Below are 13351 nucleotides of genomic sequence, written 5' to 3'. Positions count from 1 at the left end.
CTGGCTGCTCCCCAGGGTACGAGAACAGATTGTGCGGAGAGACGACAGAAATTGGTAAACCACAAATCTGGGCGGGAGTACACTACTACACTGTAATGACAGTTTACTTCAATTGGTTACGAGCCACGAAATGCAGCCCCCCTATCCCCTGCTCCCTTGCCCCTGCCCCCCACTCTCTACTCTTCTCACGTCCACGAAATGAAAGTTGGGTAGAGCCACAGCACAATAACTAGGAAAATTTTAATATGGTCAGTACTGCCGTAGTCCATAGGTTTCATTGAATTCTGTAAGAAACACAGGTCAGACCACGCTGAAACCCGTCCATAACACAATACTATTGATTTCAGACCATACAAGTGTCGAGCACGATTTCTGAAACGCCATCAATGTGATAAAACAAGATACCTAATTTCTCCGACCATGTGAGTCGCATCAAAGTGTCACTATTGAGGTATCGTTCTCTAAAGTCCAACGTGATTCCTCCATTTGTTGCTAGTGTATTTAGTGTTTTCTTCAGCTCAATATTATAGCTCAGTTCCTTTCAGTGTCTGGAAATATTTTCTATTGATTGTTTCTCTTGTATTCCCTGTCTAACATGATCACGTTTTCAGATATTACCTACTCTGTTTCGGAGTGTAGTAAATCAAATAAAATTTCGTTGTACATTTCAAAACGGTTACATACACAATTACAGGCGTCCTGGGATCTCCCCACTATTACGATGGCAATAAAAAGTTTAAAACTCCCAACTTTATCTTTCTCAGTAAAGTATTCTGATGGTTTACGCAAATGTATAACGGTAGCCAGTCAACAATGGTCCAACTAATATATGCGTACTCTTCAATGTATTGTACAAACTAACAGGTTTTTGTATTAGTAAAAGATGCATTAAGTTGCAGTTCACGAATCAGTTGTTGGCTAGAACATGCAAGTCATTTCCAAAGCGCTACCCAGCATATGCGCAAACATTGTCTCGCCTTTCCACAAACTGAAAAAAATATATAGAAACGATTAAGTTGTGAAGTATGTAGTGAAGCTCTACAGAATCAACTATTTAAATAGCAACAGAAATCTGCTGTCTGCTAGTGGAGAGGCCACTGCTAAGAAACAGACTGGTAACGGCAAATTAATGAGAGAAAATGATAATACAGGAGACAGCGATATGGACGAATGGCTTTTTCGAATCAAGTAATAATCGCAAGGGAATTGCTCTCACGACAGACGCGGCAGTGGCACATCTGTGACCTCTGGGAGGGAAAGTTCCCCCAGCTCGTCCCATAAATGGCTCTCCCTGCGCGGCGGCAGTGCCTCGTAATTGCCTGAAGCTCTGGCCGCTGTGTGACGTGGCATTTCGCAGCACCAGACCTGGCATCCCTGTTCTGGGCATTAGCCGCGTCTGCCGTGTGTCTAATGGCGGAGGGCAAGCCGCGCCTTGACGGGGAACAGTGCGAGAAATTTATGTTGACGTTTATCGCAGGTTGCACGAGTGATCAACATTTCAGCCAGAAAAATCTTGCAGTTAAGGCTCTGGCCTTTTTTTTTAATGCGTAAAAATCTTGCTTCTGCTTGTACACATGAGCTGTCTGGCAATGTTCTCACTGTAGCTACCCCAGAGCGAGATGGTGCAGTGGTAACACACTGGACTTGTTTCCGGGATGACGGCTGCTCAAATACTCGTCCGGACATTTTGCTGAAATTTTCCTAGGTCGCTAAGGCGAATGACGGCATTGCGCCTTTGGAGATTTTCGGCCAATTTCCTTCCTTAATTGTCTTCGTCCACGGGACCTTAACATTATTCCCCTCACTTCTTCCTTTTTTACTTTAACTCCCCTACAAGACAGGTATCTTCGGCTCTTATGTTAACTGAGTACAGTATCCTTGGATACTTCTTCTGTTTTTTTCCATAAGATATGTGAAGCAAAATTTGCTATTATCACAAATTTTCGTTCGTCGCGAATCTTTTGGACATCAAAACTTTTCGCGGCCGCTGTTTATTGACAGAGAAAAACTTCGTCTCTTGCATCACCGCCTCACCGTCCCTTACTATTTCCGTCATCGCTGTTTGGACCTTCTGAGCCGGATATTTTGAGAGTGAATGTATCCATTCAGTAATGCACCAGCAAAAGCAGCCGAAGTTAGATAACAGATTTTTTTGCCTTTCCAGTTTAACGCAGCACAGAATAACAAAGTAGGTGACAGAGATATTGTCTTTCCTCGTTACGTGCTAACGTTGAGAGCAAAACAACAGCTGACTGTCCATTTTGATTCATGACGCCTACAGTACACAATGATCGTCGTGCTTCAAAACGAAATTTTTGATGTTACTGACAATGAAGTACAAATATATGTTCGGGAGTGACCTTATTCTGTCTGTTGTAATCCACTGTCGACAGAATTAAGTCCAAGTACATAACAATCGGCAGTGGGAGAGATGAAGCGATATTAATAGTGTTCCTTCTATGCGGAGCCTTTGAAGATGTACACGAAGTGGTTTTATTTCACGGGGGATATAGCTAACTTTGGTCAGATCTCATCGAATGTAACATCAAGCAGCGCGTCTCGTATCGCAAAATCAACATAAAACCAGGGAATAAAATGCTCCTTTCTTGATGGGTAGACATAAAAACAGGAAAAGCATCTGTAAGGATGCAATGGTTAGCTCAGTGAACTCTGAATCCAGCGATCCGAAATCAAATCTCGGTGGAACCTATCGTTTTTATTCTGTTGAACGGACGTTACTGACTACAAGCACAGAAACACGAATTTAATAGATACTAGTAGTTATCTTCTAAGCGATATGTAATGCTTTGTCTGAAAATGGATTTAAGTCTCGTACTGTTACAGTTCTGTAAATTATTCCCATACAGTAACTATGGCTGCTTGCAACGTTTTGCTCCTTGTTACATTTCCAAAGTCGGAGAGATCTCAAACCGTTCTAGATTAAAATATGATGCGTTTTCTTTCCTTATAAATTTCGGCAGGTTTCGACTCTGACCATAATTTATTGATTATGAACTGCAGATCAATGCGGAAGAAATTGCAAAAAGATAGGAAATTAAACCTGAATAAACTGAAGGAACAAGACGTTTATGAGTATCTAAGAGTGAGCACCATGGAATGTTGGACTGAAACAGAGGAAAGGAGTGTAGTAGAAGATGAATGGATAGCTTTGAGAGATGAAATCGCGAATGCAGCATAGGATCACATAGCAAAAAAATAAATCCCAGTAGAAATCCATGGATACCATAGAACATACTGAATTTAACTGACGAAAGGAGAAAATATAAAAACGCAGCGAATGAAGCAGACGAAAGGGAATATAGACGTCTAAAAAGGAATGGTTAGAGGACAAATGCAAGATGTAGGAGCATGTACAGTATACCTACGGGAAGATAGGTGCCGCCTATAGGAGAATTAAAGAGTCCTTTGTAGAAAAGATAAACAACTGGATGAACATCAAGAGGTCAGGTGGAAAGCCAGTATTAAGCAAAGAAGGGAAAGTTGAAAGGTTGAAGGAGTATAGAGAGGGTCCTTATAAGGGGAACAAATCTCAGGACAATATTTAAAAAGATAAAAGAAAGTAGATGAACATAAGATGGGAGATATGATACTGCGAAACGAGTTTGGCAGAGCTCTGGAAGACCTAATGGAAAAAAAGTCCCTTGGGGTAGATGGCATATCTTCAGAATTATTGAGATCCTGGACCAGCCAGCCGTAGCAAAACTATAACACCTGCTGTGTGGGAGGTATAAGACCGGCGAAATACTCTCAGACTGCAGAATGAATGTAATTATACCAATGCCACGGCAGGCAGGTGAGAATACTATCGAAGCATCTGCTTGATAAGTCATGTTTGCAAAATATTGAAACGAATTGTTCAGATAAGAACGGAAAAACTAGTTCAGGCCGACCTCGGGGAAGATCAGTTTCGGTTTCCGAGCAATACAGAGATACTCCCTATGATATGTATTAAGACTAGTGATCCGCCCCAGCTTCGTACAGGTAGCGCTAAATATCAACGGCCGGACAACTTGTCCGGCGTAGCGCTAATAAATTCTACACACAAATCTTCCACGAGAATCAGTCTGTTATCGAATACCGCACCAAAGTCCGTCCAATAGTTCACGAGATTAGCCTTCACATACAGTCATAAAAACGTGACGGGGGACTTTATGTGTGGAAGATAGGTTGCAAAAAGGGAAACCTACGTTTATAGCATTTGTAGATTTAGAAAAACCTTTTGACAATGTTGACTAGACTATATTCTTTGAAATTCCGAAGGCAGCGAGGATGAAATGCAGGAAGCGAAAGGTTATTTACAACTGGTACAGAAACCGGACTGCAGTTACAAGAGTCGAGGCGCGTGAGAGGAAAGTAGTGGTTGAGAAGGGAGTGAGACAGGTTGTAGCCTATCCCCGATGTTACTAGTCTGCATACTGAGCATGCTGTGAGGGAGACCAAGGAAAAATTTGGAAGTTGGACGATGACACTGTAATTACCTCTGAAACAGTAGCTGACTTCGAATAGCAGTTGAACGGAATGGGTAGTGTCTTGAAAAGAGATTGTAAGATCAAAATCAACAAAAGTAAAACTACGATAATGAAATGTAGTCGAATCAAATCAGGCGACGCTGAGGGAATTACATTAGGTAATGAGAAACTAAAAGTTGCAGAGCAGTTCAGCACTTTGGGCACCAAAATAGCTAATGATGGTTGAGGTAGAAAGGAAATAAATGCTGATTGGCCATAGCTAGAAACATATTTCTGAAAAAAGATACATTTTTTTGCATCGAATATAAATTTAAGTCCTAGAAAGTCTTTTCTGAAGATACTTGTTTGGAGTGTAGCCTTACATGAAGTGAAACATGGACGATATACAGTTGAGACAAGAAGAGACTAGAAGCTTTTGAAATCTGGTGCCACAGAAGAATTCTGAAGATTAGACAGATAGATCGAATAACAAATGAGGAGTTACTGAATCGGATTGGGGAAAAAATAAATGTGTGGCATAATTCGAGAAGAAGATGTGACGAGTTGCTGAAGACCCCTGACATTTCACATAAATGTATGAAATGAAAGTGGATTGTAGTAAGTTAACTGAGTACGGAACAATGGAACTCGAAATTGTAACACATCGTATAGAATACAAACGAAATAGACTCGATAGTTTTCGTTTTATCGTTTTTTTATTTAAGATATTCTTTAATATTTTGTATACAATACAACCATGGAACTTCAGAGTACTGAGATTGCGTAGTAAGACTGTACACTGTATTCTAATCATAGGCCGATAAGCTGTAAGTACAGTTAACTTAATATAAAGGTGTTTTGTTAAAACCGACTGCTAGGAAGAAAAGAAAAGAATACATTGTTGAGTGTACAATTTTTGTGTAAAATCATGTTGTATATGGAAAAACGATGTATGTGGGAGAAACAATTGTCTAATCGTTTAAATTCCCAGCTATCGTAGTTATATCCGACTGCGAGAAAGAAAACGAAATCATGCATCTTCACAGCGCAGCACAGCATTTTCTTTCTCGCAGTCGGTTTGAACAGAAAACCTGTATAGTGGTGTTCAAAAAATGTGTAGTCTATGTCTGTTCGAATGTTTATTAGTGTATATTGTCAAACAATTCAAACAAATCGATGAAGAACTTTCCGAGATTTTTTTTCTAATAACATTACCATTTTTATTATCATTGTTTAAATTCTCTAACGGTAGTTCCATTCTTCAGTGTATAATGTGAGTGATTTAAAGGTTTTTTATGATAGCTAGTGTGGCTTGTTTTATCGGAGTGGCCTTCGACCGAGTCGGATGTGCTTGTCTGTTAAGTTCTCCTTATCTTTTCCTTACAGCTGACTCAACCGATAGTAGCACTGTAGATAGTTAGAGCTCGTATCAGGAAAGCAATACTCATCGGGGTCCCATGGTGTAATGGTTAGCACTCTGGACTTTGAATCCAGCGATCCGAGTTCAAATCTCGGTGGGACCTATAGAATTTTAAATTTGTTCAGTGCAGTCTTAATAACAGAACCGAAATATAATGTGTCGATAACAGCTGAAACTCTTACATTAAGCGTACTGAAATCTGATTTCGTGGATTGCAAACATGGAGGTACACCAAATGCTACTTGTAGAGCACATCAAGAAATGCATTTAGTCAAATTTTATACATTACTTTAGATGAAGAGCTTACAATATCCCAGAATGCTGATTTTCCTTTGTACATTTTACTGCGACTACGAAGTGCTTACAAAATGAATTGTTGTCGGAGCTCCCACTCTGAAATAAATCGACACCTGGATTCCTAATTCTCTCGGATGGAGAAAACAATATCAAATGAAACAAGTGTCACTAAATTTATCGTCGCGACTGCAAAGGTTATTGAACGCTGTTGTGTTGGCAGATGATAATTCTACCAGAAACATAACTAAGTATCTAGTTATGTTATCGAAAAATTGTTCCTGTATGAACGAGCTTCACTCCTTACACAATCATCTTCAGACTGAAAACAGATTACATTTTAACACCGTGCAGATTGTCGCGGAAGGTGGTTCATTCTTCACAACAGTGAGTCCCATCGATAAGAACTAAGAATGATGGGCGTTGCCAATGACGGAACGGTTGATGATTCCCTACGAACAATTTCATGTTTATTTCAAATTTGTAAACAAATAAAATCGATAATTTTGTGAATCGATTTTCCTCTGATAAAAACGAGACGAGAATATGTAGGAGGACTCTATGGCGTGCTGTAGTCACAAAAACAAACCGCTATTGAATACATCATTAGATGATAATACCGCTGTGGATTGTGGATTTAATGAATTGCACTGTGGATGGCGCCACCTGCGTTCTTCGTGCATTGTGTTCTTCTCAGTACGACGCATTTTCAAGAATGTAAATAGTGAAATACTGAATGTGTAACACTTCTCAACAATTAAACAATAACTCTGGGGAATAAACTGTTTACGAAGCTATGAAACGTTTGCAAAACTCACAATCAAAAATGTTGATTTCCATTTTTAATTCGTACTCTGCGAAAGACGCAGAATACCGACTACAGTAATTGCGTATCCTATCGACGATGTAGTGGCTTTCCCCTTTCTCGACGTCTACAGATGCTTAGACAACCAGCAGTGCCGCCGTTACTGTCTGAGGAAGGCAGCCAGCAGAAGCGGCTGCTGACAGACGTCGCCCTTCCACAATCCGAACCGGTTATGCAGAGGGCATTCCCACGTCCGATTTGTTTTCACGTCCTGTGCAAAGATGTGAGGGCTACAACACAAGTGAACAGTCTGCTGAATGATTCCTAATCACGCTATAATTGCTTATCCATCTAGCGCCAGTCGCGTGTACTTGTCTGTTAAGCCCACATTCTTTGTAGCTGTCTCAACTTATAGTAGCAACCGCTACTTCACTGTATATAGTTAGAGCTTGTATCGAGATGCTACAACTCATCGTGGTCCCATGGTAATAGAGTTGTATCACATGTGATAGTGACATGGGGAATAATGAGACACTGTAAATAATGTTTGACTTGGAGAAAGAGCGTGTTTTTGTAACACACGTATCAGACTCAATGTTTTATATCCTAGAAGCTGTCATTTAGGAATTATGTTATAAAACTGCTTATATTTGAAAATCCGTTAATAAAAACCGGTAATGGACCACAATAGCATTTCATAAAGCAATGGAGAGTGGGCACTAGGTATAGTACCATAACGTAATCCAACAGAGTCAGGCGCAAAAGACAACATAAAACTGTAATTTATCTCGCAAACTTCTTATAGCTTCTACATACGTCATGTGTCTTACCCAAATCAGACAGACACCGTCGTTCTGTGTATAGATATTTTAGTAACCTTTATACAGCTGTCTTGTAGCTGGATGTACAGAAAAATTAGGTGTGGCTGGCGCTCTTTGTAAAGGTACTACTGTCAGCGAATTATTCAGGACAAAGGCAAGAAGATCAATAGTTTATTTATGTAAAGCTTTATCAAACACTCAGCCAGCGAGCACTGTAGTAACAGCGAAGCATGAAACTCTGTTGACACGTAAATTAAGACTTAGTGAAGTGGTATGAAGAAGTAACTGGAATGGTTGATGTCAGGCGAGCACAAACTAGGATACTTGAAGCTGAAGAAAAATTTATAGCAGCACAGGAAAGGAGAACAGAAGCAAATATAGCTGCAACTGAAATTCAAAACCAACTGAAGGATATACATCCTGTCTTGGATAGTACCACGAGAGGAGAGAATCGTTATGTTCAGCTAATTACACAAGAGCATCAAATACTGAAGGAAGAAAGGAAACTAATGACTGAATTTCAACAATTAGAGAGGAAAGAGAGAGAATACTTTTCCATGCTTTCTTCAGCGGTTAAAAAAAATGGTGTAATGGTTAGCATTCTCTACTTTGAATCCGGTAATCCGAGTTCAAATCTCGGTGAGACCTTCGTAATTTTAAATTTGTAGAATGCTATCTCAATAAAACATTAAAAATGTAATGTTCCGATAACAGCTGAAATTAATACAAAAGGCGTAGGACGACAGAATTCGTAAATCTAAAATACTGAGAGATACTTAATGACAACTGCAGGGCACCTTAGGAAATGCACTTAGTAAATTTAATTAAGAGATGTAAAATTGGTGGTTGAGTGGGTAACTGCCAGATTAAGACCTCAAAAGTACTGGATTTAATCCCCAGTTCGTTCTAGGATAATATTTTCTTTCTCATTATCGCTGCTTCTACCTTAGCAATGATTTGCTAACGTGAAAAATACCGAGATACACTGCGCTTCGGAGTCACGTACACGACTGGTCCACCAGTTAAACGGTTGGGAAAGGCAGCTCAAAGGTCAGGCAGAGACCACTCCCAATAGCACAGATGATGGAATGACGATGATGATGATGATTATGATAATAATAACAATAATAATCTATACGAAATATTTTAATACAGACATAGTAGTTTACATCAGTGCGTAGTACGTCTCTTTGGCATAAATTCCATGAAATAGCAATTCATAAAAATATTTCATGTGGAAAGCACTTTCCTAAAATTTGAGAAGTACATGTTTCATGAAATTGATTTAAGAACTATAACAGCAAAAAACACTAACAACTTTGACAATGCCATAATGCCAGGTGAAATAAATGGATAAATAAATAAAATCGGCAACGTAGAGGGGGCAGGCTCCCCAGAGAGACACTTCAATTTTATTGAATAAAATCCTCTATGTCGTCGATTTTATTGATTTTATTTCTTTCTGGGAAGCCTGCATCCCCTACGCTGTTCATTCATAGTAACGAATTAGGCCGGCAAGTGCAAAGATAAAACTACAACGTAGAAGCATTTCACAAACGTATCAAAACACAGACTGGTTCCATTCGAATCAACATATGCGCTGTACTTACCCATAACTGTATTCATAATACGGTTTACAGTAACAACACTAATAGATGTTACTGCATGCTGTAGACATTGGCAATAAAAGAGAAGTATGTCATTTGTTTACTGCATTCTGTGGGTCATTCGTAACTGCAAACAACTTGCAGTAGAAGAGATGTGTTTCACAGTATCGAAGATGAGCAAATGCTCATAGCTCTTAAGGTATGCATTTTAGAGTCCATGCTTAACGACATTCTTTTCTTGTTGTGGTCCATATTATCATCTCTCGAATTATGAAGTACTCCTACTCCTTGTTTCTGCTTTACAAGGCAACAACTCTACTCCGTGAATAAAAAACGGACAACAAAGTGTTTCACTGTATGCAAAAGGCGCTGGAATGTTTATTGATAGAAGAGGAAAAATTCAGTTGTGTCATTATATTGCTTTTCATGCGTTAGGTTGATATTTGAAAACTGGTTTGACAGCAGTGCATGCGTGGTCGACAGATATAGAGGGTGTTCGTGTGTGTTAAGGCTGGAAGAGGGTTGGAGAGTCTCGAAATGGCCCCTACACGTTCCAGTTCACCTGTAAGGTGCACATGTACAGGTTTGCCTGTATACGTTTTCCTGTACAGACGCCACAGTACACTCTTGAGGTCTTCAACTTGCGGTTATGAGCATAGTTTCAACTGAAGAACACCCGTTGTCCACCAGTTATGTGTAAGCACCTTCTCGCTTTCCTTTATTGTGGAGCTTCTATTTCCAATTTATTAAGTTGAAATGAATTACGCAATGGCGTTGTTTCCTTTGCCATTTCCCAGGTTGGCAAACGAATATATTATCTCAAAAACAGTACACTACTAAAAGTACTGCAAATTAGCACGACGAAAGCATTCATCCAACTCACTAACTTCTCGCATGCCGTCGCGAAGACGTAATAAGGTGAAGCGAGAGCTGCAGTTCTATTTAAACTGCCGGGCTGGACTGCTTCCACCAGACGTAAACATCGCTTTCTGTCGGCTCCCACCGTGTTGCCACTTTCGCTGCGAAAGCATTGTGCCTCCAGAGTTCTCAAAGTGCGAAACTTTTCCGGGCGCGAATATTTTTGCGTATTCCAAGAAAAAATGTAACTGCAGCTTTTATTAAAATTAAGAACAAATTTCCCACACGCTTAGAGACACTATAATATTAGAATTCCAGAATTCTTTATTTTTATAGGAGATTTGTTACAAATTAAGTACTGAAAAAAATGGAAAAGCTTATAAATGGCAAACGCAATGCGATAGGAAACTGTGGAGAGGTACATTGGCGAGTGAACTTTGGTAATAAACGAAAAATGTACTGCAATCAATTCGACAATTTTCGAGGTATGACATGATAAGTTTCAAACCGTTTCCCAGACGGGAGTATTTCATCTATTAAAAAAAAAAAAAAAAAAAAAAAAAAAAATTGTTCACAGGATTTGTCGACGTGGAAAAAGCTATAGACAAAGTGAATTGGTGCAAGATCTTCAAAATTCTGGGATAATAGAAGTAACCTATAGCGAAAGACGGATAATACACAAATTTACGAAAAACAACAGGGAATAATAATAAGAATGGTAGACCAAAAACGAAGTATTGTTATTAAAAAGGATGTAAGACAGGGATGCAGTCTTTCGCCCCTACTGTTCAATCTATACATCGAAGAAGCAACGATGGAAGTAAAAGAAAGATTCAAGACTGGAATTAAAGGTCGGGTGAAGGATGTCATTGATAACTTTCGGTGATCACATTGCTATCACCACTGAAAATAAGGAAGAACTACAGTACGTGTTAAATGGAATGAACCGTCTAATGAATACAGAATATGGACTGCAAAGAAGAAAGACAGATGAGAGTAACGAGGAATAGCAGAAATAAAATTAGCGACACGCTTAGCATCAAAATTAGGACCACGAAGTAGACGAACTTAATGAAATCTGTTACCTTGGAAGCAAAAACCACATCACGGAACTAAGCAAGGAGGACACAAAAAACCGACCAGCGCAGGCGAAGAGGGCATTCCTGGCCAGAAGAAGTCTAGCAGGATCGGCCTAAATCTGAGGAAGAAATTTATGAGAATGAGCTTTCGGAACACAGCACTGTGTGGCAGTGAATCGTGGACTGTGAGGAAATCCGAAAATAAGAGAATCGAAGCGACTAAGGTGTAATGTTATAGATGTATGTGGAAAACACTGACATGGAGAAGGGACAGGGTAATAGGACATCTGTGAAGACATCGTGGAATAACTTCCGTGGTACCAGAGGGAACTGTAGACGGTAAAAACTGTATAGGAAGACAGAGACTGGATTAAATCCAGCAAGTAATTGAGAACGTAGGTTGCAAGTGCTGTTCTGAGATGAAGAGGAATCCATGGCGAGCCAAAGTGACTTTACAAAGATCTAAAAAAAAAAAAGCCAGTTTGAGAATTTTTACACGGTTTTTGTTAGCAGACAGAGACTTCTTAGAGAAGTCTATCGTGGCGCAGAGTGTACAGCTGTTGCGGCTGCCTGCAGACAGCACCCGTCGCGACGGCCCAGCGTAGGAGCCAGGTGTCAAGTAATATGATTTTTACGGCAGATATAACACAAGCGCAGGAGATCCGATCACAAGATCCGACCTGGACACCTGCGATGATAGAAACAATCGAATTTAGATTCTTTTACGGCTGCCTCTAAGGCTGTGTTCTGCACATTTTTGTCGGCATACACTTTCCACTTCACCTCTACTGTCACCCGTGCAGGCACGCTTCACAGGTAGATTAAAAGTAACCTCAAACTTTCTGCAGATGGTGCAGTTATGTGTAGTAAGTATTGTCTGAAAAATAGCTGCGCAAATATTCGGGCAGATCTTGATAAGATTTCAAAGTGGTAAAAAGTTTGGCAACTTGCTTTAAATGTACACAAATTAGAAATGTACATTCCACGAAAAACAGAAAAGTAATATAAACTAACATATAAAGACAAGTCGTTGTTACCAAAAATCTCGAAAGGTTCTTGACCGACTTACTTCCAATTTTTACATAATACTCTCATAAAAATTCGGATACACACAGGCTCCATATTTTTAAAATGTATCGTACATAAATACGTATACTACATAGAGGGCCAACACTGTTAGCAAAAATCCCGAAAAATACTTAGTCAATTTACTTAAGATTTTTACACGGCACTCTAATAAACATTTGGAAGGACAAGGGTAGGTATTTTTCTAACATTTGTAGTACATAAATACACTCCTGGAAATTGAAATAAGAACACCGTGAATTCATTGTCCGAGGAAGGGGAAACTTTATTGACACATTCCTGGGGTCAGATACATCACATGATCACACTGACAGAACCACAGGCACATAGACACAGGCAACAGAGCATGCACAATGTCGGCACTAGTACAGTGTATATCCACCTTTCGCAGCAATGCAGGCTGCTATTCTCCCATGGAGACGATCATAGAGATGCTGGATGTAGTCCTGTGGAACGGCTTGCCATGCCATTTCCACCTGGCGCCTCAGTTGGACCAGCGTTCGTGCTGGACGTGCAGACCGCGTGAGACGACGCTTCATCCAGTCCCAAACATGCTCAATGGGGGACAGATCCGGAGATCTTGCTGGCCAGGGTAGTTGACTTACACCTTCTAGAGCACGTTGGGTGGCACGGGATACATGCGGACGTGCATTGTCCTGTTGGAACAGCAAGCTCCCTTGCCGGTCTAGGAATGGTAGAACGATGGGTTCGATGACGGTTTGGATGTACCGTGCACTATTCAGTGTCCCCTCGACGATCACCAGTGGTGTACGGCCAGTGTAGGAGATCGCTCCCCACACCATGATGCCGGGTGTTGGCCCTGTGTGCCTCGGTCGTATGCAGTCCTGATTGTGGCGCTCACCTGCACGGCGCCAAACACGCATACGACCATCATTGGCACCAAGGCAGAAG

At 40.3% G+C, this 13351-nt stretch overlaps 1 protein-coding gene and 1 non-coding gene across 4 annotated transcripts in view; both read left to right on the top strand.

The window, feature by feature from the left end:
* The window catches only part of LOC126091867 (A disintegrin and metalloproteinase with thrombospondin motifs 16), a 495229-nt gene that overhangs the window by 373939 nt on the left and 107939 nt on the right, over positions 1-13351 (top strand). The gene's annotated exons all lie outside the window — the stretch shown is intronic.
* On the top strand, positions 5921-5992 carry Trnaq-uug (transfer RNA glutamine (anticodon UUG)). Its single transcript has one exon. It is a non-coding gene; the product is annotated as a tRNA-Gln (tRNA).

Source organism: Schistocerca cancellata, chromosome 7 (assembly GCF_023864275.1).
Source record: "Schistocerca cancellata isolate TAMUIC-IGC-003103 chromosome 7, iqSchCanc2.1, whole genome shotgun sequence".
Classification (NCBI taxonomy): domain Eukaryota; kingdom Metazoa; phylum Arthropoda; class Insecta; order Orthoptera; family Acrididae; genus Schistocerca; species Schistocerca cancellata.
Note: the sequence above shows the minus strand (reverse complement) of the source record. Positions and strands in the feature narration are given on the sequence as shown.